This window comes from Dicentrarchus labrax, unplaced genomic scaffold (assembly GCF_905237075.1).
Source record: "Dicentrarchus labrax unplaced genomic scaffold, dlabrax2021, whole genome shotgun sequence".
Lineage (NCBI taxonomy): Eukaryota > Metazoa > Chordata > Actinopteri > Moronidae > Dicentrarchus > Dicentrarchus labrax.
In genome coordinates this window covers 4,831,859-4,858,675 of record NW_026136719.1, presented here as the reverse complement: position 1 = coordinate 4,858,675, position 26,817 = coordinate 4,831,859, and the positions used below count along the sequence as shown (strand labels likewise).

At 39.4% G+C, this 26,817-nt stretch overlaps 4 non-coding genes across 4 annotated transcripts; all 4 read right to left on the bottom strand.

Moving 5' to 3' along the window:
• Positions 1–12,014: 12,014 nt before the first annotated feature.
• On the bottom strand, positions 12,015–12,089 carry trnat-agu (transfer RNA threonine (anticodon AGU)). The gene has a single exon. It is a non-coding gene; the product is annotated as a tRNA-Thr (tRNA).
• Positions 12,090–12,716: 627 nt separating this feature from the next.
• Positions 12,717–12,790, bottom strand: trnat-ugu (transfer RNA threonine (anticodon UGU)). The gene has a single exon. It is a non-coding gene; the product is annotated as a tRNA-Thr (tRNA).
• Positions 12,791–12,965: 175 nt separating this feature from the next.
• On the bottom strand, positions 12,966–13,039 carry trnan-guu (transfer RNA asparagine (anticodon GUU)). Its single transcript has one exon. It is a non-coding gene; the product is annotated as a tRNA-Asn (tRNA).
• Positions 13,040–13,284: 245 nt separating this feature from the next.
• trnat-agu (transfer RNA threonine (anticodon AGU)) lies at positions 13,285–13,358 on the bottom strand. Its single transcript has one exon. It is a non-coding gene; the product is annotated as a tRNA-Thr (tRNA).
• Positions 13,359–26,817: the final 13,459 nt, after the last annotated feature.

Genomic DNA, 26,817 nt, shown 5'->3' with positions numbered 1-26,817 from the left:
CACACTGAATCTAAAAATATTTGTATCAGGTCTGTGTGTTCAGATATGGCTGAGGTGCGACGCAGAGAAGACATTGTTTAATTTTTGACTGATTTAGTCTTAAACTAAAAAGATAATGAGTTAAATTCATCTCTTTGTTACAGAAATTAACAAAAACAGACTTTTAAACTGCTTTGCATGCTGACAGAATGATCCATTCATGTACAAGTACTTGTTATTTGGATTGGATTTCGTAAAATGTTGTCCACTAAGATTCTCAACATCATAATGAGTTTCATCATAAAGTCAATCAAATTCTTTAAAGTAAGTCAAATAGGAATGGAGGAATATTTTGAAAAATGACAAATTTCAAGATGCCATCAATCAACTGTTGTTTGACCTTTGTGGTATTAGGAGCACAAACCATCTGTTCGAGGCAGGAACCTCAATTTAATTTAATTTTTCAAGATGAATACACTGCTGCTGTTGCTGCTGACATTTGTGTGATTTTCTCTGACGGTTAAACTCAGCAGTCACAGAAGTCATTACAGCCTGCTGAGCTCGACAGCTCAGAGCAACCTGCATTCAAAGTTGAGTATCACCTGTGGGACACAAGTCAGGAGAGACTTGACATGTTCAAACAAATGTTGTTTTCACTTGGGTTAAACCTGACAGTGCATTTGTATATATTGGGGCTCTGCACCTTTAGACCTGAGCATTTAGTGAAAACCTCTCAAATAATAACTGTTTCCCAACTGCACATACAGTAGCACATCCGCTACAGCAACCGTACGTCTCAAGAACACATTTTATTTTTAACGGCAGGATGAAAAGGACGTGTGCATTAGGTGTTTGTGTACAGGAATGATTCAGGGCTTTTACTGTGGGTCACACACTTTTGAATGGACTTAATGAACAAAGTACACGGAGTAGGAGTAGCAGCAGGTTTGGGAGGGTTACTAAAAGAAACATTTAGTCAGTAACATTGACAGTATATATATATAATAGATAGAGCTTCCGGGAATGTGAAAGTGTCCTTAACCTGCATTCTAGCTCTGCACATTTTATTTAAATTGTCAATGGTTCCCAAAATCCCCAATATATATGTGTAAAGTCCCCCACCAACCCACAACCTCTCTATTGTCCTGCATGAGTTTGATTGCTGTATTCACACATGCCCAAACGAACCACACCAAGGGGGTTAACGCACCCGGTTTCAAAACAACTGTTCCAAGTGAGACTACAATACACAGTATGTATGTAAGTGGCTAATTGTGTTTGTTGGAACACACAAGAAAAAGGAAGTGCCAATACCAGGAATTGAATCCTTTGTCTGGGGCAGTGAAGAGTCTCTCCAACCATTTTCCAAACATAACCTTGTCTGAGTCGTGGTGGCAGCGGTCCCCCTCCCCATCTGCATCCTGCAGCTCTTCCTGGGGACTGGAAATGTTCCCAAACCAGATTAGATTAGTAATCCCTCCAGTAACTTTCCAGTTAGACTCGCCTGGAGTACCTCAATAGGGAGGTGTCCAGGAGGCATCCTCACCAGAAGCCCAAATCCCATTAGCTTGCTCCTTTTTAACATGAAGGCATTGCAGTTAATTCTCTGAGCTCCTTCCAGATATCTGAGCTCCCAACTGTCTCCCCCAATGGTGAGCACAGAATCCCTCCAGGGGAAGCTCAATATGGCTGTTTGTCTGTGGCGGGTCTGGAAAATTTAGAATTTGGGGAGCAGACTGGGGCACACAATCAAAGAAAGGTAAACAAGTGAAGGTTAAACTAAAAGCCCTGCCTGTAGGCAATAATAAACTGCATTATTAAAGTTCAATTGTTTATTCAGAGATTAAAAACTTGTAAAACCTTCTAAGAAAACAGGACAATATGTTTTCATTACATCAATTTCTGCTTCCTCACGTCCTCTGTCATCCTGTGACCCTGAAGCGGAGTGAGGAATGAAGTCGGTCTTTTATCAAGTAAATAAATACTGTAAAGAAAATGTTCTGTGGACACTGGTACCAGTTAGTTTGACAGGTGATACAGCTGTAACATTGCTTACTGAGACTGTGGAAGAAAGATTTCTCATTTAGCAGTTTTGGTGCCTCCGTCGTAGATTTCTTTCTCACTCGTCACTATGCACGACTGCATTTCAATCAGGAGGGACTTGTGCACAATAAAGATGAGAAATGTGAAAAGTCTTTGCCGATTAGACCCCATCATAGCTTTGTTGTATTTTGAAGGGGTTGTAGAAGCCAGTATAGGAGTCTAGACACTGATGGTGGTGGTGGATGAAGAGAACGCTGAAGATCTGGATGTGATGAAGAGTGGACGTCTGGTGAGTTCAACCTGGGCACGATTTCATGCTGAAATGACAGAAAGCAGCAGAGAAGAGAACAGATTTCAAGTTTGACAGCAGCAACATGATTGGCTGGAGTTGATTGTGGCTAAATCTGATCAGTTTAACTGAAAGGGTAATCGCCCATATTCAGCTCCAGGGGCGTTCCTAGACTGGCCCCCTCACATGCCACCCCATTATGCTTAACTTTTCCACTCCAGTCTGTTAGAGGCTCCATTTTAAAGTACTACTATCATGTGCAACTAGATGACCTAACGCACCCATTGGTTCCAACCATGTCATGCTAGCATGTCAGAAAGGGGGCTAAATAACACTCCAATGTTAGGATACATTTTGGCAATGGGAAAACTGGCATGGCCATTTTCAAGGGGATCCTAGATATCTGAATTAAAATGGATAATTTGGGTACCCACAAGTCTCCCCCTTGCAGACGTGCCCCCTCTATGCTAATCCCATGCGGTTTGGGTGGAAAAACATGCAGTTTCTTGCCTGTGGTATGAAAAGTGTATTTTAACATTTCTGCATACTGGGATCAATAAACAGTGTTGGAATTGCATAAATTGGGAATGACTGGAAAACTGAAACACATACTTCATGCCACCCCTGCATAATTCAGTGCCCCACTTGTGTCAGCCCCCAGTGAAAAAAGTCAGCTGATTAGGGACAGTGAGATAATAGGGACTGAATGAGGCATAATGAGATAGTCTTCACTGTTGCTTTCCAGTAATTTGGTGGCTCCCAATATGAGCCTGGTGCCCACCATGGATATTGTTTTAGTTCCGACACTGTCCGTAACTGCTGGAGGTGTGGATAAGCAACTGGTTGCTAACAAGTTATCAACCTATTAGGTGATGACATGTCAATAATGTGTTCACACATTTGTTTTTAACCAGGGATGAAAGCTGGAAAGTAGATATAAGTAGAATGTCACCTACTCATCACAGGTGTCTCTGCGGGACTGAACAGTTGAATTCATTCACATTTCCTCCAGATTTCAGTCCTCTGTAGATATTTGAAGAAAATACTTTTGGCTGGGTTATTAGTCGTCTTCCAGGGAAAGTTCAGGGACTGGTCATGTCGTGTCAAATGGTGTGTGCTCTCCGTCAGCTGCCCAGTGACAAGCCATTAATTTGAACATGACTTTTTCTGTGTTTTGAGAATTTTTCAATCCATTTTCAGAAATCTTGTCCCAGTGAATGACACATGGTTATGGTTTGACGGACATCCTGTCTATCCTTCCTCTTGTTGTGAGCGTGTGTGCATGTGTATATTTAAACTACATATTTTTATGTGTAAATTACACAATATGTGACTTTTTGGCCGTGCTGTCTACAACAACTCTACAAAACACCCTCTCACTTTGCTGCTGACAGGTTATTATAGAGATGTACAGTACCTTTTGTTCCAGTTTGATGGTGCTTCAGCTTTTTGTTTTATCAGTCAGCTAAATGTGAAATGCATTTATGTAACATAATTACATAACTTTTTGTGTTAACATATGTAACTTTAATAGAAATCGAAGGATCAGACTGGTTGTGTTTTATCAGTTAGCCACATGACTACTGACCCCTTTTATAAAGCATACCCAAGGTTTTATTTTTTTATTGACTTTCTGCCTTGTTGGAAATCCTTTTAGTGCACCTACAATAGGTAATTGATCTCACTTGGTGTACTTTGGATGCAGATGCAAGCAGGAAGTAACAGTATCTGAGATTGTAAGTATTGAGTAAAAAATTGTAGATGTTGAAGCTTTATTAAATGCACCACCAATATAGCTTTAAAAGCAGGTTTGAGAAACTATAAAGAAGCTATACTACATTTGGTGTGTGAACTTTGAGCCAATGATGGCTTCAAGGCTCTTTTCTTTATCATGTTTGTATAATGTCTGTCTGAGTTGTTTTTATATTTTTTGTCAAGAGGAATGCCTTGTCTCTCTTTCTGCAAACAAAATCTACCTTTGGGTACAAATAAAGTAACCTTGAACCTTGACCAATAGTGAGCCACCTCAACAGCGGCTGCTTCACACTCGACTGCAAACCACTCCAGTGCACACTGAAGGATGATAAAGCAGACATTAAGGTTGTCACAATACCAGAATTGTAAACTTAAATACAATACTAGTATAAATTAACTCGATACCTCCGGTCGATTTTCTTCCTCATTGATTCCTCTGTGAACAAAAAGTATCAATACTTCTGACAACATTAGCCAACAGAATCACATCATCTGCAAAGAGCAGATAAGCAATTCTGTCGTCTCCAACTGCTATAAATCCTATAAATTAAGATAAGAATCGTGATAAGGGACAACATATCTCATGAAAACAAGAAATTCTTCTCCCTATAATGTCAGTTGGTATGGTCTTAAAATAAAGGGTTTCCATATGGTGTCAAAACTAGACTATAAAACACATTGTGATTCTCTTCCCCACTGATATCTGAACATAATACAGGGACTAAGATCCCAAGTGGTTTCCAGCTTGTTAGACATTCTTGGGTTGAAAAAGGTTATAAATTCAGTGTTTGGTGTTTCTGTGAGATGTATGGAGAGTCTTGAATCTGTCAGTAAAAAAAATTAATAAAAAAACAAGATAAAAAGAAAGAAGACATGCATGCACACAAAGAGAGAGGATATCTAATACCAACTGAAATGACAGCGACTCTCTGTCATAGTGGCTGTCATTTCTGCCTGCTTTTGTCTGTTAGCTCTTATTTTCTGTCTTGTTTTTTCTTTTACTTTCTTTGCACCTTTGATCCTTTGGGCCCCTCTGTTGTCCTCATGCCTTTCTTTTGTTGTTTAAGTTATTTCCTTCTTTCTTATTTCATTCTTTTAGGCAACTGACAACTGGCAACTGACAAACCAAGGAAGTTAAATTAAAGAGAAATTACTTTCATTCTCACTCTATAATCACTTACTATTGGTTTGGAGAATGAATAGCAGGAGGTTGTTTATTTCCCAGTTTCCCCAATGCAAATTTACCACACAACAGTCAATAATTTGACTTTGTCCCAAGGACACAGAGCGTTTTCTCATATTGTTAGATGGTGACAGGTGGCGGTTCCTGCCTAAATTGAGCAGACAAGTAAGACGGGAACCAATTTGAATTTCATATAACCCAGATTATCAAAGAAATCATCGCCCCAGTTTTCCTGGCGGAGCCTTTATGTGAACTGAAGCGACGTCGAGACTTTCAGAGTCGAAAGAGGAAATGTTTAGTTTGTGGGTGAGGTGGAGGACTTCAAGCATTTCACCTCATCATCACCTTGTGGTTATGAATACATCTGAACAACATATTGATGCAACAGAAAAGCCCCATTTGCAAGGATTTGGCAAATAATCTGTAAAGTAAAATTTTCTTCAGTCTGAGTTAATGGCAGGTTCTCCCACAGGAAGCAGCCGCAAGCTTTCATCCAGTCTGAGCTGCTTCATACAGTCACTCAACTTAGAAGATCAAAAACTCAAAATAATAAAGCAAATGATCCTTTCTGGCTGGATTTGTATTTAGATGAAACAAAAAACCTGTTTTTGTAATTTGGATATACTGATTCTGCAAGTAGAAGAGAGCACATTCCTCCCCCACAGCTCTGGAGGAACTGTCTCTTATAATAATGTGAAAAACTTTACAGTAAGAGATACACAGAGTTCACGTTTATCTGATTTGAACTTGTAAATTAACAACAGATAAAACTGTCAGAAGAAACCTGTTTATTGCCAAGAAGGTTTTCACAAGGAATTAGCTTCGTTATTTTGGTCCACAATGGTCAAAATGAAAAAACTGGACCTTGATGATGAGTCCAGCTGCAGTCGGGAAGAAACGTGTGCAGTGAGGTTTTGTTCCGATGGAGGGGGAGAAGAAGGAGAAGATTATTTTATTGTCAATATTTTAAAATTTGTCTTTTCACATGTCCTTCCTGCAGAGTACAGGGTCGTCTGTGGTGCAGCGCCCCTGCAGCAGTATCAGGGTTAAATAACTTGCTCGGAGGCAAAGATGGTGGGCACCATAGATGTAATACCAGCCACCCTTCAGTCCCAGGTCAGAGCTGGGATACACCCAATGACCTTTTGGTTACTGGCTAATTGGTTTCTGTCTTGGGTGGGAGGCGTTGGCCACAATCTTCTCAGTCTTCGAGGCTTAGAGGTCCTGGAGCAGTGCCTGAAATGGGCCAGTATCAGCTTCCACTTCTGATTTATTTCCACAAGTACCTTTACTTGTTATTATATCTGCCACTTACTTCTTGTACACACCCCTGCATAACGCTTGATTTAAAAAATATAATCTGTCCTACTCTGCCTCTGATTGGACTGATGTTTGTTGGCTTTGTTGGTTTGGTTGGTTTAGGCATAAGGAGTTAAACAGAAAATGGAGGATCAATCTCCAGTCTCACAAACTACACAACTCACTCACTTGGCTACAGGACACACCCCTTAAGATAACTACCTGAATTAACACAAAGTTAATACAAAGTTTTGTGCCTAAACCTGCCTAAACCTTTGGTGGCAACACAACTAATTTGGTCACAGATTTTGCCTTTCAAACTTACTGTCCCTTCCTGGAAACATTATAGATGTATCAAGTTATCTTATTTGATTGGAAACGTTTTACAGTGAAGCTGTAATCCAACACAAAAGCTCTCGGAAGAAGAGAAACTGATATTTTGATGAGATGCTGATGAGATGCATGAAAGCGACCCCATCTCTTCCTGTTCACTTTTATCTCTTTGTTTTCCCCTCTCATATCTATCTTTCACATTATCTAACCTTTCCATTCATAACGCTCTATCTTTCTCTCCCCGTCCATTGACCTGCTTTTTTTCTCCACCGTTTCTCATCTGCACCTCTATTGCTTGTCTTTGTTTCTCCTGCCAGTTCGACTCCCTGTAGCCTCGTTCTTTGTTTCTGTCCTTGACTCAGTTACGCTGAGAAATTAGGTTCTGAAGTCCAATCTGTTCATTTGCATAAATCAGGCTGGATTTGTCCGTTCAAGTATTGTTTACCTATATAAAGGGGTTACAGCAATATATATGTGCCCTCAATGGTAGCGTGTTTGTTTTTTTCTACTACCAAATCAAACCAGCTGTTGGCTGGATGAGAGATATTGCATTTGTCTCTAAAGGACAGTGTGAAATACGATTTGAGACCGTCATGCCCTCAGGAAATTTGACCTGAATAGGATTTCAAAACCACACGATTATGATGTGGATGTGAATCTATTCCCTTGTGCTTTTGCTGTTGAAACCGGAAATAATCTGATTGCAATATGTAAAAATAATAAAAGGTTTAAAGCTGGAGAGTGTCGATATTTGATTAGTGTACTGCTGTCAGAATATAGAGGTTTCAGCAAATATGACAATTATTTTTTTATAAAAGTTACCTACAGCTTTGATGAATTAAACAATAAGGCTTTATGATATATAAGTAACAGAGAAGCATCAGAAGGGTCTGAAAGCTATAAAAAGATTTGTTCTGAGGAAGTCGCCCGTTTCTGAATCCAACAAACAGACTTTTTGCAAGGGTGAAAATTGGAAGAGTTCTCTGTTTTTCCATTTGAGCTACTTTTATCACATTTCACACACAACTTGTGTTGCATTTATTTTGGACATAAACAACAAACAGCAGACCGCAGAGGCAACAAATAGAAGTTGTTTATTTATCGAAATTTCTGTAAAATATGACAGGAACATACTGAACACATATGGGCAGACGGAGGAGAGGTACATTACATACATTAGGTACATTGCATTACATCAGCAGCTGCTAGTTTACACACTCAGAAACAGGAAAAAGGTTTTTATCAGCCAAACCAGTAAAGGAACAATTTAATGTTTTAACAATTACAGTATGATTTAAAATTGCAATAAGGGCTTTTTTTTTGGCCACTTGGGGGCAGCGGAAACAAGCAGATACAGATTTTTCTCTTTAATTTGTGACCACCTGATGAATGTAAGTACTGTATTCACTTTCTTTTAACTCTGTTTTTGGTCTCTACCAATTCCTGAGATAAATATCTGGCTCTTTAGCTGTTAAATGCTCTACTATGTTCATCAGTTGGCCTCTGTAACTGTGTCTGTCTGCTGTTTGCTGCTGAGCAGTGGGTTTTTACAGCTATACCTCTGAAAACAGCAGCAGAATGAGCTGAAACTCACTATAACGCTTTGTGGGTGACAATTCTCTGTCTTTCACATTGCCACATTGTCATTTAATGCATTGTAAAAAATATTGTTTATAGCCGCTTTTTGGTTAGGGAAAGTTATAGAGTCCTGCAGGAATGAGTCCTATCAGTTACCATTTTTGCACCTCTAGAAGTCAGTGGGTGTCTTGAATGGATTTTTGGTTAGACGCCTGTATTAAGGTCTGTCATGTATGTAAGTAAATACCCCACCCTTGAAGCTGTTACGTGTCTTAAAAAAGGCGGTTGCTAACAAGTGGCTAAATGAGACTACAGAGGTTGTCCGTGACATTAAAACATGGAGACTTATCTACTAAACTTATCCAACACTTATCGGCTTTATTGCTAAACAAAACAGGCAAGTATCATAAACCTTTGTTCGCCACAGAGATTATTTTCCGCAATAATCCAAAATCCGATGCAGGGCCAGGGCAAATGCTAACTTCCAGGTTGGCCTACAAAAATACGTCATCCCCTCTATGGCAAATACATAATGGATTAGGCATACTTACTATACCACTTAGTTGGGGGAAAATGGTGGATACAATTAATAAAAAGGATGTTAATTGCAGGTCTGTGACGGGATACAGGATAAGTTAGATAGTCCACCTAACTATGTTAAGGCCACCCTACTTCCTGCGCTGACATCAGACATTTATCATGAGGTGAGGAATCGGGATAATAGGCTACTAACCTTTCCAGCAGCAACTGTACGGTATTGTGCTTGCACATTGAGGCAGAATAGCTGCTGTTTTGATGTCAAGTAATAAAGTTTGCACTGAAGTCCTTGTCAAGGCAGATAACTGATTGATGAATGGACCCATCCGCAGGCGGACAGCAGCAGAGGTACACAAAGTGCCTTTCAATTTTAAAGCCTCTTTTCCCACAACAAAGCGTGGTGGATAGCAGGCTTTCAGTGTTTGCAGTCTCTTATCTGTCACACAGTTTGTGCACTGAAGCATCAGATTTTTCAGAATCCATTTTCTCACATATCACCAACAAATCAGTTGAAAAGCTTCACTCAAATGATGCCAGTTCTAAAATATTGATGGTACAATCTGCACCCTCAGTGTCCTGCTTCTTCAGTCTATTTGGGGCAATTTTGGGGAATGAATGACAGCAAACACCCACTTTCATTATCTTTTTTTTTTCTAGCATCTGCAACTGCACTACCAACAGCAGTTTCCCCCTCTTGAATGTTACATTAACACTAAAATGAAAAATAATATAAAGCAAAATGCTGTCAGATGCCACCTGTTAACAGCCCATTTCTGGCACATTGACTTCACACAGCTGTATCAAAGGCAACAAAAACGGAAAGAAAAGCAGATCTGTCAAAGAGAAAGTAGGTCAGAGAGACCAGTGAATGCATGTGAATGATGTTTAATAAAGTGAAAGCAACACAAAATGCCTCCAGAAGGATTCCAGAAGGATTCCCAGCTAAATTCTAGTGTGGAAATGTGGGAAAATAACTTAAGACATATATAAATCAATAGCAGAAAATGAAAAGAACGATTAACTATGCTCCAAACTGATCCCAGTCATATATGATGGACAGTTTAAACAAGTAACAGAAATCAGGATGTCTTATTGGATGACATTAAAGTTGGATAGACAAGCTTGATGTTGATCGCTGACAAGAAAATCCTGCCATGTTGAGACACAGCAGAGACAGAGTCTGTTACAGTTTAAAGTGCAGAGTATGTGTGAAGTTTCTCCTACTATAAAACTAAGTTGTGCATACTAAAAAAGATGAGACAAAATATATGCATGTGAGTGTCAAGTCAATATAAAAGTGACAATATACACTGATCAAATAATAACAAGGATGAAATTGCAAATAGTTTTCAGTGACCATTCTGCCGATACGTTCAAAAAACATTTGCTCATTAAGTTGATAAAAACTTAATTTGGGTGGCATTGCAAATTACTATTATGTAAACATCATTTTAGGTTGTTTTTATTCCACTGAGGACAAAGCTTTGAGCTATGAGGAGGAGAGAAGCTCAACCTGCCCGGCATTATGTGAACATACTTTGAAAAATGCAGCTCCAACAGCAAGCATTGTGTCATTTTAAATGAACAGTTCTTTAACTATTGAACCAGACAAAGAATATAAAACCTTTTCTATAATACTTCTCCAGCAGAGAGTTATTTTTATGACTAGGAAGGGAACAAACACAACCCTGCAATTTAGCAAGGATCAACACACAAAACACTCTCCCCGATCAATATCAAACAATTTTGTCTTCCCTTCCTCTTAACAACAAGAGCAAAATCAAATTTGCTTGACATTTTAATCATTTAATCATTTATTTATTTTTTAGCATTTTACTGCAATAGATGCATTTTTATTTTATGTAAAGCATTAATTTTAAAAAAAGCTAAAATAGAAACGATTATATTATCATACCGTAGGTATTTGGGCAATAATTCAAAACCTCAGAGTGAGAAATACTTTGTTTTTCCTCTCTAGTGATACATTTCTGGCAGCTCACCACCGCTGATGGATCCAGGAGAATCTCTGGCTGCTGGCCATCCTAAACCTCCACCTCCTCCTCATCTGTCAGGTTGGGGGGGCTCTCTAACTAACTGTCACCCTGTTGGGAAAATGGGGGAGGATAGCCGGAAGCGAGACAGATAGAAAAAATTTATAAATATATAAAAAGATGATGGAAAAACAGCTCAATGGGATTAAAGAGCAGACAGCGAGCAGGAAGGAGGTACAGAGAGTCCTTACTCTCAGTGTACGTAAACAGTTTGGAAAAGCTGAAACACTTGATGCTAAATACACACTGAAGCCAGCACTTGACTCTGTTACCATGGAAACACATCCTCAAAACATCTTCACACATGTTGCATCTACAGTATGATATCTATCTATCTATCTATCTATCTATCTATCTATCTATCTATCTATCACAGTCATTATTTTGAGATACTAGACAGGCACTTTAACCAACTAAGCCACGGGGCCTGCTGCTGCTAACACATAGTAACACAACAAACAGAACCGACTCACTTTCGGGCACTAGGATGTCAGGGGGAGCTGAAAAACAAGCACCTTTGAGGCCAGTGAAACCACAAGGCAAAACACAGTTTGAGCTTCAAGGGTGTATGGAGGGGGAAATTGGATAAACTAGCTTATGAACAAGATTAATAGACAAGTTTCAATACAGTGCTGATACTTTGTACTAGAGATGAACACTCCTGGACCTCACCAACTTGCTAAGCTTGTTGGCACCCCCAGTGCCGATACCTCCCCCCTAACAGACCACCACAAGGAAGAGGACACTGGCTACTACAGACTGGCATCTGTAGTAGCTGAGTGCACACGTTCAATGACCTGAGCCTCCTCAGATAAAGAACAGCCTGCTCTGTCCATTCCTTTTGAGGGCCTCAGTGTGATCTGTCCAGTCCAGTTTATTGTTGAGTGTCACCCCCAGGAGCTTGTAAGTGTCCACCGTCTCAGTGGAGCTCAGGCTAAAGATTCAGGAGTTTTTGAGGAACTGAAGGTGGGCACTGCTGGGATTTGAACCCAGGATCTCCTGTTTACTAGACAGGCACTTTAACCAACTAAGCCACGGCATCAACTGCTGCTTGAACATAGTGACACAACCAACAAACCAACTCACATGGCATTGGGAGCTGAAAAACAAGCACCTTTGAGGACTGTGGAAACAGTTGAAATTGGAGGTGAAATTGGACAAACTAGCAGAAGTGAACTAGTAATTCTGTCTCGGTGACTCTCCCCATGCAGTCCGATGACTTACACCGTTTGGAGTAGAGAGCCCATGGCAAGGCACTGGCCGGCGCATGTCACTCAGGGTTCTCCCTACTTTGTCCTCACCCACTCTAAAGGAGGAGCAGAAGAAAAAAAGAAAGCAAGAGGAGAACAGGCAGACTAGGTAGTTAGGTTTTCATCCAGGTCAGAGCTCCGAGTACCTTCAGTCCGGTTTCGGTATGGATTAGTCGCTAGCCCACGTTAGGGGTAAGTCATGACAGAATTTTGGGACACATAATCAGTAACGGACCTCAGGATCATTGGGCGTTTCGGCCACTTTTATTTAGCTAGCAAGTCTGGAGTTTCAAGTTGTTTCAGTGGAAGCTATAGTGGATCTGGTTCTGGTTCTGGTTCGACTCTGACCAACAGTGGAGGTCAGGTTAAAGATTCAGGAGTTTACTACTGTTAGCAGGGTTTTTTAAAGAAGTGAAAGAAGGCACCACTGGGATTTGAACCCAGGATCACCTGTTTACAAGACAGGCACTCTAACCAACTAAGCCACAGTGCCATCTGCTGCTAATGCATAGTGACACAACAAACAGAACCGACTCACATGGCATTGGGAGCCAAAAAAAGAAGCACCTTTGTGGACTGTGGAAACACAGTTTGAGCTTGAAGCGTGTACAGAAGTGAAACTGGAGAAACTAGCGGAAGAAATGTAATTGAGATGAACAATCCTTGGCCGTCCCTGGGTGGGCTTGAACCACCAACCTCTCGGTTAACAGCCGAGCACGCTGGCCGATTGCGCCACAGAGACACATTGACTAGTACCTGTCTAAATATCTTTCGGGCTTCTCTACAGTGTTGGTTGTACAACAAACTGAGAACCTGCTCAGGAACGGCTTCATATAACCATCCACTTCTTATTTAGATACAGCCTGCAAGTCTGGAGTTTAAACTCGTTTCAGTGGAAGTGGATCTGGTTCTGACTTCACTCTGACCATCAGGCTAAATATTCAGGAGTTTACTACTGTCAGCAGGGTCTTTCAAAGAACTTAAAGTAGGCACCGCTGGGATTTGAACCCAGGATCTCCTGTTTACTAGACAGGCGCTTTAACCAACTAAGCCACGGCACCAGTTGTTGTTTAATCTTAGTGACACAACCAACTCACATGGCACGGGGAGCTGAAAAACCAAGCACATTTGATTACTGTGGAAACACAAGGCAAAACCCTGTTTGAGCTTCAAGGGTCTAAATGACCACTAAATTCAAATTGGCCCACTTCCTGTTGGGTTTGGGTCCAAGAGGCTTTTTTGCTTGTCCAGTCATGATACACGTGCATACACGTTTTCATACAAAATGAAGAAACCAAAATATCAAATGATCAAGTGAATGATGGTACAAGTAATATTCATATTGTTTAAAATAAACGTTTTATATTTCCCATTGTTGCAGAAGAAAAGTATTTAAAGGCCTGTTCCAAATAAAGGCAGGTTGAGTTCAGTGATAGAAGCAAATAAAAGCCTGGGTCATTAATTAAAGTTTTACAGTATAAATATAATAATAATATAATTATCTCTCTGTTTATCTCTGTTTATTGCTCTCAATATTTATATATTTATCAGTCTTTTATGTTATGTTTATTTTCTCTCTTCATCGATCTATCTTTCTGTCTTTATTTCTGTGTTTTTATCTCTATATATTTTGTCTCTCTCTGTCATCCGTCTTTTTCTCTTATCAGTCTTGAGTAATAAATCTATTTGCTGCCCATTTTTTCATATAAATTGGGTAAAACTTTAGGAGACCATTTAACATTTACAAAGTTATTTCGTCCTTGAGTTAATTTTAATTAAGACACAACTTTACCCCGTCCAATAAAGCTTAGTGAAATTTCCGTCCACTATTATAACTTATATAATGAGAGAAAACCTGACAGTGCTGAGTCATTATTTCTGAGGGAACAGCTCCTTCTCTTACAGCTAATACATGTTGTTGAGGAGGCAAGGTGCATGGGCACATTTTCACAGTTGTTAACTTTTTCCTCCTCTCTGCCTGATGGGACAGGAGATTAGTCTTAAATTAAACACCTTTCTGAGTGTAGTTTCATTTTTTTCCCCTCTTCTCATGTTTTCTGGAGCTTGTTTTGTGCCGTAGCAGAGAATAAACCTTTAGTGTGTGAGGGATGTGCTGGAGACATCCAGCTCTGGTTCTTGTCAGCTGGGCAAGACTCCATATCTATTGTAGGTCTATCAATCTATCAATCTATATAATAATACAGGTGCCCCCTGTTTCAGTTAATAGTATATTGTGCTTTATTCAATTCAATTTTATTTGTATTACACCAGTTCAGGCTACAGAAAACTGCAGGTCGTCCAGATTTTTATGTCCATAATGCTTGTAATTTAGCTAATTGATTAATTATTATTATTATTAGGCTTGATCGATAGATATAATTGGGTATCATCTGCATAACTGAACGTTAAATGTAGAGAAGCACAGAACCTAGTGGCTGACTGTGACTTTAGTGTGCATGGAGGATTCATCGTTAACATGTGCGAACTGATAAATAGGACTTAAACCAGTTTAGTGCGGTTCCTTTAATGCCAATTAGATGCACACGTCTCTGTAATATTTATTTATTGGTATTTATTGGGATGTTGTCACTTCATAAACTGAAACTGATGGCTACAGCCCATTTATTCTGTGGCCCTGCAGCAGTCGCTCACAGCTCTCTGTGCCCAGTGTATTAATGGAGAGCATTGTTTGTTGTTGACAGCTGTCATTTCAGAAGCAAACATCCCTGAGGTCCACCAGTGCACATTAGCACAGCAGTTTCAATTAATGACAGGACTGAGAGCAGCATCGGCTCCTGATAGCGTCCCTCTAGAGTCTGCCTGCAGACGCCTCTCAGCTTCAAGTTTGGTGTGAGCAGGGGGTTTATTTAACAACGAAATGCAGCAATGGACGTCACCGTGACAGACTTTTACAAGCAGCCTGGGCCTATTAATTACCAGAGATGTCTTCCTCCTCTTAGATGTCCCTCCTGCTGGCACATCTAAAAATGGCCCTGCAGAAGCTTTTGTTAACAAATGTTGCTTTCATAGAACGAACCGGTAAGTGAGGCTGCACAGATTTAGATTCATGTCAGAAATAGTGAAAGAAATAATTGAAAGAGGAGAGAAGAACACTTTTGTTGTTGCTGCTGTGTAGCTTCAGGACCGGTGGAGAAACACAACATGTCATTTTGTAGCTGTAGGAGACTGTAGATCAGCTTCTGCTTCAACCTGATGTTTCAGCACTGAGGAGCAAAGACATTTCACAGCACTGTCTGCAGCTGACCTTGTTGTGATGTACTGATGTCTGAGAGCAATATTTTACTTTGATATAGTACCTTAAACTTTCTGCTTTTATCCATATATGTTTGTCCTTGTTTGTTCCTGCTCTCTTTTTTCTCTGCTTTTTCCCGGCCACTTCTATCGCCTTACTGTTGTTGTTATTCTCATCTCATTCTTTTTCTCCTTTCCTTTTCTCCCCAACTTGTCCATCAAAATTCATCTTTTTTACCTGCGGTCAGGTCAGTGCTGTGAATAACAATAATAATTTTTAGCTGACTTAAGGGGAAATCCACTGAAGGACAAATTGCAAACATCAGTAAAATGTGATATATGTGCTGAAAATACGGTGGCCCAGAGGTGTCAGGCCGAATACAAAAGCCACAACACGAATACAAAAGCCACAACGGATGTGACCTACAACGGATTTGTGACACCACAATCACATAGCGATAGTTATCATAGATAGCTAGAGAACAACGTCTCACTTACTTATCACAGGGGCTAGAGCTGTCTTCTTCTATGAAATAGTCCGCCAGCAACAATCCGCCTCATTGTCAACATCCGTTACCGTTCACAAATAAAGTTTAAAAATAAAAAAAAATTTAAAAATACGCTACCGTTCACTTCCGTTGAATGTCACTTCTGTTGTGGCTTTTGTATTCGTGTTGTGACTTTTGTATTCGTGTTCTGGCCTTTGTATTTGACCTGACACCTCTGGGCCACCGTATGAAAAGGCTCTATATTGGAAACACATAAAGAGTAGTGGACAAAACATAAAAAGGGCACCAGGATGCAGAAAGTTGCATATATGGTGAGGCAACTTAGTCAGGGTCAGGATTAGCCCCTTATGAGGACACTTCATCATGTTTTATCTACCATAAGGTCCCCTAGTGCACATAAATACAGCAAAAGAACAAACAGCATTAAAATGCACCTCGAATCAACAACAGAAATGTGCTGCAAGAAAATAAACATGGGAGTAATTATAAACCGAATATGCTGAAGATCCTGACGAGGCTGACGGGCAGTGAGAATAAAATGAGCTCACAGTTAATTGTCTCAGTTTATACGCACACATTTAACTGTTGGACTGTTTGTGAGGTCTGTGTATACAGTAACAACTATACATACAACAGTGTCAGGTTAGTTATTCAAAAAACCTAATTTATGAGTCTTTTCACAGGCAATATTATAACTATACTTATCACTCCCTACCATCAGTTATTAGTTACACTACTAGTCATATTCAGTGTGTGAACTATATTATTTATTACTGAAATGAATACTGATATTTTTTTCTGATCTTTACTGATCTGAGTTAAAGTATAATAAGTGATATTGCAACTTCAGTAGCGATGGCAAGATGGTGATACCGGTATATTTATTAAAGTGAAGTAGAAATAAATCAAATGCATGAATCAAACACAAATAAAAGCCTAATTATCCATTATGATAAAGATAGATAGAAAAATGGAAATGCACTGCAAAAATAGCTTATTGTCAATATTATATTATAGAGAACCCCCAAATTTTCACAAATCAACTTTTTTGGGGGAACTCTTATTAAGAGGAGCCAGGCTTCCCCTGTCTCTTTTCACACTAGTCATATTATTTTGCTTCTACTCCTCACAAAATTGGTGATTGCAACCCTTCTCCCCGAAATTCTCCCTCTGAATATGTGCATCTGTGTGAATGTCAACGTAATCACCCGGTAAAGGCTCTGAAATCATAAAAGTTACAGGTTAGATGAAAAGCACACCTGGCTGAAATTGATGACACAACTTCTGTTATTTAGAGACATATAGTTTATCTTGGAAATTAGTTTTTTTTACCTGGGGTTCTTTTACCTGTGTGTATTTTCCAAGGATCTGTCTGATTTCATCCATCAGCCACAAACATTAGTTCTTTGCCTGCAGCTGTCCACGATTTAAATTCAGTATAGTTTGTTAAAATCAAAGAAATGGAAATAATTCCGGCCGCTGAATGTAAGTTTCCATCTTCCAAGTAAGCTTCCTGCTTGGTGACATACACCATTACAAACATAAATAGGGGGGTAAAAGTAATATTATTACTCACTGCCCAACACTGTCCAGCAATATATGATTCTCAGTGTATAGTCTGTTAAAACCCCATTGTGTAACTTTTCTACCTTCAAAATCATGACGCTACACTGAGTTATAACTGGGTGAATGGTGCCTCTGTCATTCCCACTCTGGGCCCGTAGGCCTGTCCTTGCACTGTGTAACTTTGTCTCCTGGTCTGGGGCAAGAGTGTAACACGTTATGGCGCTAAGACATTCACACTGTTTGATAGAAGGCTTTACTAGTTGCTAAAGTAAGTTAACCGCTAAGCTTGTCAGCTCAGTGTGTGCTGCTCAGACTGGGAGCTCGAAGCACTGCTAGGGAAGTTTTGGTACATTTACACTGCAAGCACAAGAGCTTTGGACCAACAAGAGGTGGTTCAGGGGGGACCTGTAGGGATTGCTGAAGGGGAGTGAAGCCAGAATCGGGGCCGGTCGAGCAGGCACTGTAACCGGGCTCAGCAGCTACTACGGACATGGCAGAGGCAACAAGACCTAACAAGGCTCTGACAGAGGAAGCTAATAACAGAAAAGGAGAGAGTGGGACAAGGGTAAGTAATGCAATAATAATGAATGCATGTGTAACGCTGTAAATATTAACAACAGTTAATAATAGTAACAGTAATAACAGTGATGTACAATCTGGGGTGCCTAATCTCAACAAATACCAAATCTTACCTGATGTTGCTTTAATCCATGAATTACCTCTATATGTGTCCTCAAACACATCTATCATTCCCATCTTCTCACTGAGGACAAAACCTATATTTATGAGCAATCACCAACAGGCAGCTCTTTAGCCACCTTTGCTCTGTTTCCAAAAATAATCTGAAAGAGTGGCTTTACCCATGTTAATATAGATAGATGATTCTTATTCATTTTGGTAGGGAGGTGTCAGAGGTTGACAGCTGAAAGGTTGCATCAGATAAGCACACTGAAAATGAAAATGTTGGAGCAAAAGTAGACATGATCATTACAATCAATGTCAAACAGCTCAGATATTAGCTGTGTTGATCGTGTCCTCATAACGCCTACTCGATGTTCAACGAGCTGTCTGCACAGTAATTTAGACTGATTGGAAAAGCATCCCACAAATCAATATTTCACACAGAAATATAAATCAGGAAATGACAGCATCGCCTTGACAGCCGAAACATTGATTTTAAAAAATAATTGTAAATGTGTTTGTAAGATGTGTCTAGATGTGTCTGTGCATCGTGGTGTAACATATCAATGTAACAAAGGTATAGAGTTGTTGTTGCGAATGCGATGATATACATGTCCTTACTGTTTGGAAGTTTCTACAGAATTTCGTATAATAATGAGTTTCTATAGAATTTCGTATAATAATGAGGAAAGAATGGTTGGATGGCGCTGGAGGGTCCCCAAACAGGGATTGTCCAATCATAACATAAAATAACAAGAACCAAAGCGCAAAAGTGTACATGGATCCGGGCGAAGTGGCATCTCCCTACAATACGCTTGAATGCAAGCTGTCCTAAGACGTGCAGAATCTTCTACTTTTCTTGTTATGTAACGTTACGTTTACAACAAACCGTACATAGATTCCCGGGGCGGGCAGAGGACCAAGATGTTCACATCCTGGGCAATTAATTTAATTCATCTTGAATGCCTGTGAAACAACATGAATTAATATCGTCATCCATATAAAGTTCCTTGCCACTGTTTAACGTCATTGATGCCCATGCTGCTGTTAGAGTCACTTCAACTTGCCTTTCGCTGCTAGATCGTGGAGCACAAACCGAACGCCGGATTCGTGTGTAAATAATGGATTAAACTGTATTTGTATGTCCACATAAGCCGCTAATGTACGGCTATCTACAGTAGTAACGCAGGGCCAGGAGTAAGCAACGTTGTTTATAGAGTTCAGTGTAACAATATTCGGGTCTGTGCTGCTTTTAACAGGATTTGAAAAAGAAGATTAACTTTATTAAGCCCCAATGGGTAAATATTTTATTTTTACACACACAGGGCTTACAGCATGCATATGTGGAGAGATGGCGGAGTGATGGGCTGTGGTGCCCCGGCAGACGGAGCTACAACCGCCCTCATTTTGGGAGCAGTTAGACATCCGTTAGTCCTCAAAGCTTTTTTCTCTTGTACTGTAAAAGTTAAATATTGTAAATTCTGAGAGTAAGCCGTAAAATCTGACCTTTGTGCTAGCATCCGAGATGGAGATAAGTCTGATCTTTAAAGTTAGGGAAGGTAATGTTAGAGAAAGTATCTAACTGAAATAATTAGGGCTGGGTATGTATTAGATTTTAATTTTGAGGATTTGAACATTCACACCTGCACCTCTCTCTCTTACCGCATAGCGTTGCACACACACACACACACACACACACACACACACACACAAACACACTGGTCCTGCCTCTTTCTTTCTCTCACTGTATCGTACAGACACATACAGGCTGTATCTGCTCTGCTCTGTTGACTTTCTTTGTCACCCAAAAAAACACAACTCTGTGTTTGTGTGTGTGTGTTTCTCTGCAGACTCTGCGATTGAAATCGATCACGGATGCCGTCGTCTCTCTGACAAAAATAAAACTAAAAAGTCCTGCACAGCACCCATTCGGTCTGACTGAAAGGACTGCCTGTTTATTACAGGCCTGTGACAGCCACAGGTACAGAGCATTTGATTTATTGATTGCTGTTGGGATATAAAGAACATTTCAACAAATGTATGTATGTAGCCATCGAGTGCATATTTGAGCCTCTTGTAGAGGTCTCTAGTCCGCTGGAGACAGTTTCCGACAGTTGGACTTGAAGTTGCTGTGGTTTCTTTCACAAGGAGTCTGACTGGTCTCCAAACTACGTTTCATCAGGAGCAATTAATAACACCATTAATAACAAGCACAACATGTTTTTATTCATAAAGTAGTTTAAACACACAAAGGGGCAACCATTTGCTGCACACTGCCGTTAGAAACAGATTAAAATGAGCTGATAATTAGCCTGATCAGCCAGAGTCTGTAATCAATACATACATTATTAAACCATTAATCAAACCAATAACTAACAGCAGCTAATGTCAGACAACAATATCATACTTTAAAAGTTACCTACTGTTTGTGTAATGATGAGAAAATGTTAGAAATTATACACATTAAAAGTTTGAATTCCACTGAAACCTCCCTGCACCAAACTCCCTTTAAGAAATATCACATTTTAACAATTCCCACATGTGCACAAAAACTCTAGAAACTCGACATAAAGGCTGTCACTTGACGACAGTCTTCTCCCCAATCCAGCATCAGTATACTCCATAAATCCAGATAAACTGTAGTCTGTTCTGTTCATTTCAACAGGTCATTTAAATACAGTATTTCTTCCTGAAGCAGGTGTGAGATGATCTGCAGTCATCTCAGCTTCAGTTTACTTCCCCTTTGTTGCTTTCCACTGAAATATCTTTGCTCCCCTTCCAGCCTGTGATGTTTTTTGTCTTGTTTTAAAATCTCAGCTGGCCTCTCCAGTATTTGTTTTGCTGCACCGAGAGCATGGGCCCTCATAAATTATGTCACTATTCTTCTCAGTGTCTGTTTTGTCCTCGTACACGCAGCTGCCACAGTTTGATGTTTTCCACATCGTATGCGCTCAGTGTTGCCTCCAAAGAAAGGCAGGATGACCTTCTTTTCCTCGTCTCGCTCTTATTTTTAAAATTTGACATTGTTATTGTTATTGCTCACGCTCAGTAGAGATCAGAACAACATTTTCTAACTTCCTCCCTTCTCTCTTATTGCTTGGTTAGGTAATTTCTCGACAGGTGGCGAGACCAGGCTGCATCACGCAGTTAAAGTGGCCGATAAGATCATCAAGTGTTTAAATGGCTGATCTGACTCACATTTTCAAAGGCACTGGAGTCCACTCCATCCTCTGTAAGGACGGACATTCAGAGGTTTGGTCAGCTCATGACTGCCATATAAGATTGTTGGTGACGTGCCATAATTTCCTCCAGTTAAAGAGAAAAAAAATGGGCCTCATGCAAGAAGCACTCGTACGAACATATTTGTTCTGAAGTGTTTTGTACGATGGATTTAGGAGAACTTGCTGCATTCACCTCTTTTTTTTTCTCTCAGGAACAAACACGATTTACGAGGTCCAGACCCGGTCTGATTAATCTGCTGTAATTCAAACGCATGTTTTTCAGTAAAGGATTGTTTATTCCATTACTATAAAGAGTTTTCTATGTAAATTACACTTCATAATTAGTTGACATCATCCTGTTTGACTGTACAGTTCAAATAATATAGTTCTAAATGTCTCATATGTCTTATTATCAATTTAAGTTGGCTATTGATTAGACATCTCTTCACATTAAGGTGTTTGCAGGTTGCTGTCCTCTACGTCAACAACATCCTCTATTGCAATTACATCATATAACCTATTACACTTGGTTCAAACTGCCTGCCTAACACAGTACAGTACAATATGAATGGATTCTGTTCACAGAAAGTTAAGAGCGTGTGCTGGCACACTCATACAAGCCCACCATGCGAAAACAATTAATAGAGTGTTAAGATAATAGGAAAGGTTTTTGCATGAGGCTCATTGTGTTTGGATTGAAGGACAATTAAAAGTCAGTGCTCACCTCCAATAAAGACCACAAACCAGACCAGAAATCTTGGTGTAGTCCTGAACTCAGACCTGGATTTTAACAGCCACATTAAGACAGAATCAACCTTCTGTCATCTTAAGAATACGTCAAGAGTTAAAAGACATATCTCAGGAGGATTTAGAAAGGTCCATGTGTTTATTTTCTGGAGGCTCGACTACTCACTAAGACCAGGAGAGACCATTTCAGATCTTAACACTTAGACTCTTTGTCAAAGAATCCATTTTAAAATCCTACTGTTGGTTTATGAAGCACTGAATGGTTTATTTCTGATCTCCAACTCTCAGTTCTTTTAAATCAATGTTTGCTATTTGCTACTGAAATTCTACTGTTTGTTTTGTGGTATTGTAGTTTAGCTTATTGTTATGTTCTATTTTATTTCCTCTCACTCTTTAAAATCATCTTTGTGTCATTTTATATTGCCTAGTGTTTCTTAAAGCCTTTATGTGAAGCACACTTTGAACTGCCTTGTTGTTGAAAGGTGCTATACAAATACACCTCCCTATCTTGTTCGGGTCTGTGTGTGCTTCATTTGACTGCAACACAAGTTTGAAGTTGAAAAAAACTGGACGTGAAGGAAATCAGTCGAGGCAGATTTGAGAGACAATGACTTCCTCAAGTGTAGATAACAACACTTGATCACAAAATAAGCTCCACAGATCGATGGTATAGACTTATTTTCTCTTTTAACAGCTCTCTTGACCTCATCTGAAAGTGAAATCATTCTGAGGAGCGAAGCAGATCACCAGCTGCTCGATTGCCCGGCCCTGGCACCCGGGCGCCTTTCATCTCTGACTTCACACACATATTAATCCGAATAAAGTAATGACCAGAATAATTATCATTGACTCCCGCTGTAATTTAATGAAGCAGCGAATTGTAGACGGATCAGATCATCGATTCGCTGGAACATCCGTCGGCTGTGCGAGCGTCTGCTGAAGGTGTGTGGAGAGACGATGCTAATGAGCTATCCGGCTGTAAGGCTAAATGTGACTCAGACAGGCTCATCACACCCTGCTCTACATAACCTTTGTTCTCTTCTGTAGCTGTTTATTGTATTCCTATAATATTTGAAATAAAGTTTGGATTTTACAGTATGCACAGACAATAATAATACAGCTTTGTTGTTGGTAGGGTATTATTACAGTATTACATCAAACATCAGCTCTATCCTGCAGTTACGATTTCATCATACATATATTTCCACTATCCTCCCTTACATCCCTAACAAAGACACACATCATTAAAGTCCTATATCATAGCATCCAACCATAGCGAAAACAACAGCAGCTGACATTGTAAGTGTTAGTCAGTTCAAGTTAAACATCTTTACACTTCAACCTGAATTTCCCTGGAGAAGATGGTTTTATTCTTCGCACTGTGTATTTTGGCCACAGAGAGCTCCATATTATTACTTCAAGGTCAATATTTAACCACTGTGACTATATATATATATATATATATATATATATATATATATATATATATATTCAGCCAGAATACCATAGTCACTTTCTTTTGTTTGCACTACTTGATACCAGTACTGCATACTTCTTACATACATATATATATAATTTCTTACATGCACATATTTATAGTCCTGTCTAGCCTTTATTCTTCTGCTAAATTACTGCTTTATATATATATATATATATATTTATTTTAACCTGTGCAATATTCTATTTGAACTTGAATCACATCTGTATAATAATACTGTATAGAGTTTGTACATACAACCCTAATTCTTTTCTTAATATCTTGTATTTTTCTATTTCATTTTGTTATTTAATGTGAATTTCTTTTTTTTCTTATCTGCTGTGTTTTATCTGAAGCTGCTGTAACAAGTGAATTTCCCCAGTGTGGGATCAATAAAGTCTATCTTACCTTATATTAAGCACTTGTGTTGGTTGCCAGCGAAGGGCCAACATCTCTTTTTGCAGCAGTCAGACCAGCTAACAGTCTTAAGTATGTCAGTGTTAGAGGTACCGTAACGTGCATAAGTGAGCCAACTTGATCATCTGAGCAGAGGTCAGTTTTAAGTTTCATAAGATAACGTCTTTTGGGCGTAAGATAAGTTCTATAAATTAAGTTGAAGTGTATTTGCTGATGGTTTGGGTTGGGTTAAGGTTACACCTAGGTCCATAGACCACAGCTGCTGGATGTGCAGGGGCTTGTAGGTGGCAATTGACAGTGGTGAGTAAAGTTCTGACACCAAACTCTTCATTCGACCTTGTTTATTTAGTAGTTTATGTAACTTGAGACAGTGTTTCAAGGAACCCCATAGGCCTTCATGGAGGACCAAAGTTGGAGGTACAGAAAAAAACCTTTTTCAATTAAATGTGGTTTGCAGTTCCCTAAAAGAGCATCGTCCAGCTTCACCAAAGATATCTCCTAAAGCATGAATGCCTTTATCCTCCCATACTGGAGGTGAACATGAGACAGCCCGTGAGAGAAAGGAATAATTTACCTAACCCCTAACCTTTTTTTTTTTTGCCGTCTCTTGTTGAAGTTCCCATGTTCTCTGTCTCAGCCTGGTGGTTTGGGGATTACAGGAAGTGTTGGTTGTTCCTTTGCATCTGATATCAGAGTAAGTTGAGCACATATGACCAGAAAAGACCACTGACAGTATATTAGTGGAGAGAGATTCTTTCTAATGGCCAGCAGGCTGTCGCAGTGGCTGGCTCATGTTGTGCAATGAAGCTTTAATCTGTTAACAGACAGATATTGTTTGGTTGATAATGATAATAATAAAATGTGTTTATATATCAGAACGTGTACAGGCAGCCTAAAGATGATCTAACGGGATGTAGATATTTCTGTGACTTCCTGGCTTTTGGAAACTGCCGCCTGATCTCGTCTCACTAACTCAGTTTTTAGGTTAAAAAAGATTCTCGATTAAACAGCTTTTACTTGTAGTTTTAGGTGACACTAACTTAGTTTTGTAAGTCACAGAAACATTCCTGTTTAATACTTTTTACTGGGTATTTTTGTATGACTGAAGCAACTTTATCAAGAATGTTTTTTAACTCACAAAATTGAGTTTTAGTTTAATTAATTAATTAATTAATGAACTCCTCAATAACCTAATCATCTGATCTCTCCTTATTTAAAGGCTGCTCTCGCTCTCACTCTCTTTGACCTTTACATAGACTTTATCTGACTTAGTTCTTATCCTGTGTTCATTTTAATTTTACTGAGAACTTTATTTTTCCTTATCTATTTAAGAACAGTTGACTTTAAATTTTTATCTTATGTTTGTTTTCTTTCAGAGTCAGCAGCCCGTGTGTGTGTGTGTGTGTGTGTGTTTGTCTGTGTATTACTTCCCCCTTTTTATTCATAAATTCAACTTTGAGTTTTGGAGAAAATAAACTTTGTTCAAAGGTGCAGTCAAGTTAATAATCATGTTTATCTGGCCAAGACTAAAAATAGTTATTCTTCATTTCCATCAAACAATATCTATCTCATATTTTTATGGTTTTAAACTTTCAGTGAAAAGTTTGGACAATTTGCATCTAGATAAAAGTCCTTCAACTTATTTCTGCTTCTTGTCCTCTTGCAGAAACTCCTGAATGTTACTCTGAAGATGCCTAAGGCGATGTGAAGTCCAGTAAAAATGCTTCCTCACTCTTTGATGGCTGTGCAGTTTGATGAGGCATAAGAAGTACTCTAGTGTCATTTTAAATACTTCAGGTGTGTATAAATGTCGCATTAAATGTCAGCTGGATGGACGAGCAGTGAGGCAACATTCAGCCACTGCTGCAGAATATCTAACTAACCCCAGAGGCTGTAGTTCAATAAGTCTGTCTGTCACTGTCAGCTCAGTATATTGAAGGTAGAACAAACCAAAATAAAGCCACAAAATCCATTGGAAAGGAATTCCATCTGTTACACCGAAACATGACAATCTGTCAACACACTCTCATACGCTTTACAAATTGTGATGTTTTGTTCTTGGTTCTGGATTACAAATTACGAGACGTCCGAGCTCGGCGACCTGTAACCTCCTGCCCGATGCATGCTGGGAGAGATTGCAGCAACCTAGACCTCGATAATAGAAGCAGGTATAGAAAATGGATGGATGGAGGTTTCATTTGATTTTGAATCATCAGTCATGTTGTGTGTCTGTAAACGAAAACGTATGCTCCAGCCGCCTCCTAAATATACAGCCTAATATTACTAACACACACACCAACCCAATGAAAGGACACTGGTAATAAATATCTGCAACCTTAATTTATTTTAATATATTTTTTATGAGATTGGGATCATAATGCTACTGTGTCACAGCTTCATATTTCCCCCATACATCAAGCCCAACTGGCCCAGATTTAATGGAATTTCCAATTTAAGGCTAATGTTCAGGGCAGTAATGGATGCCGTCAGAGAAATCACAACCTCATTAGGAAGACACATTACGCAGCTGAGAACCGCGGCCACCAAGGTGAGCTAAAGAGGCTTACAGGCTACTTAGCCCTGCATTACCTGCTAGCTCTGGGTCTAAAATGACACCTGAAACCAGTCGACATGTAATGCTTTATTCACA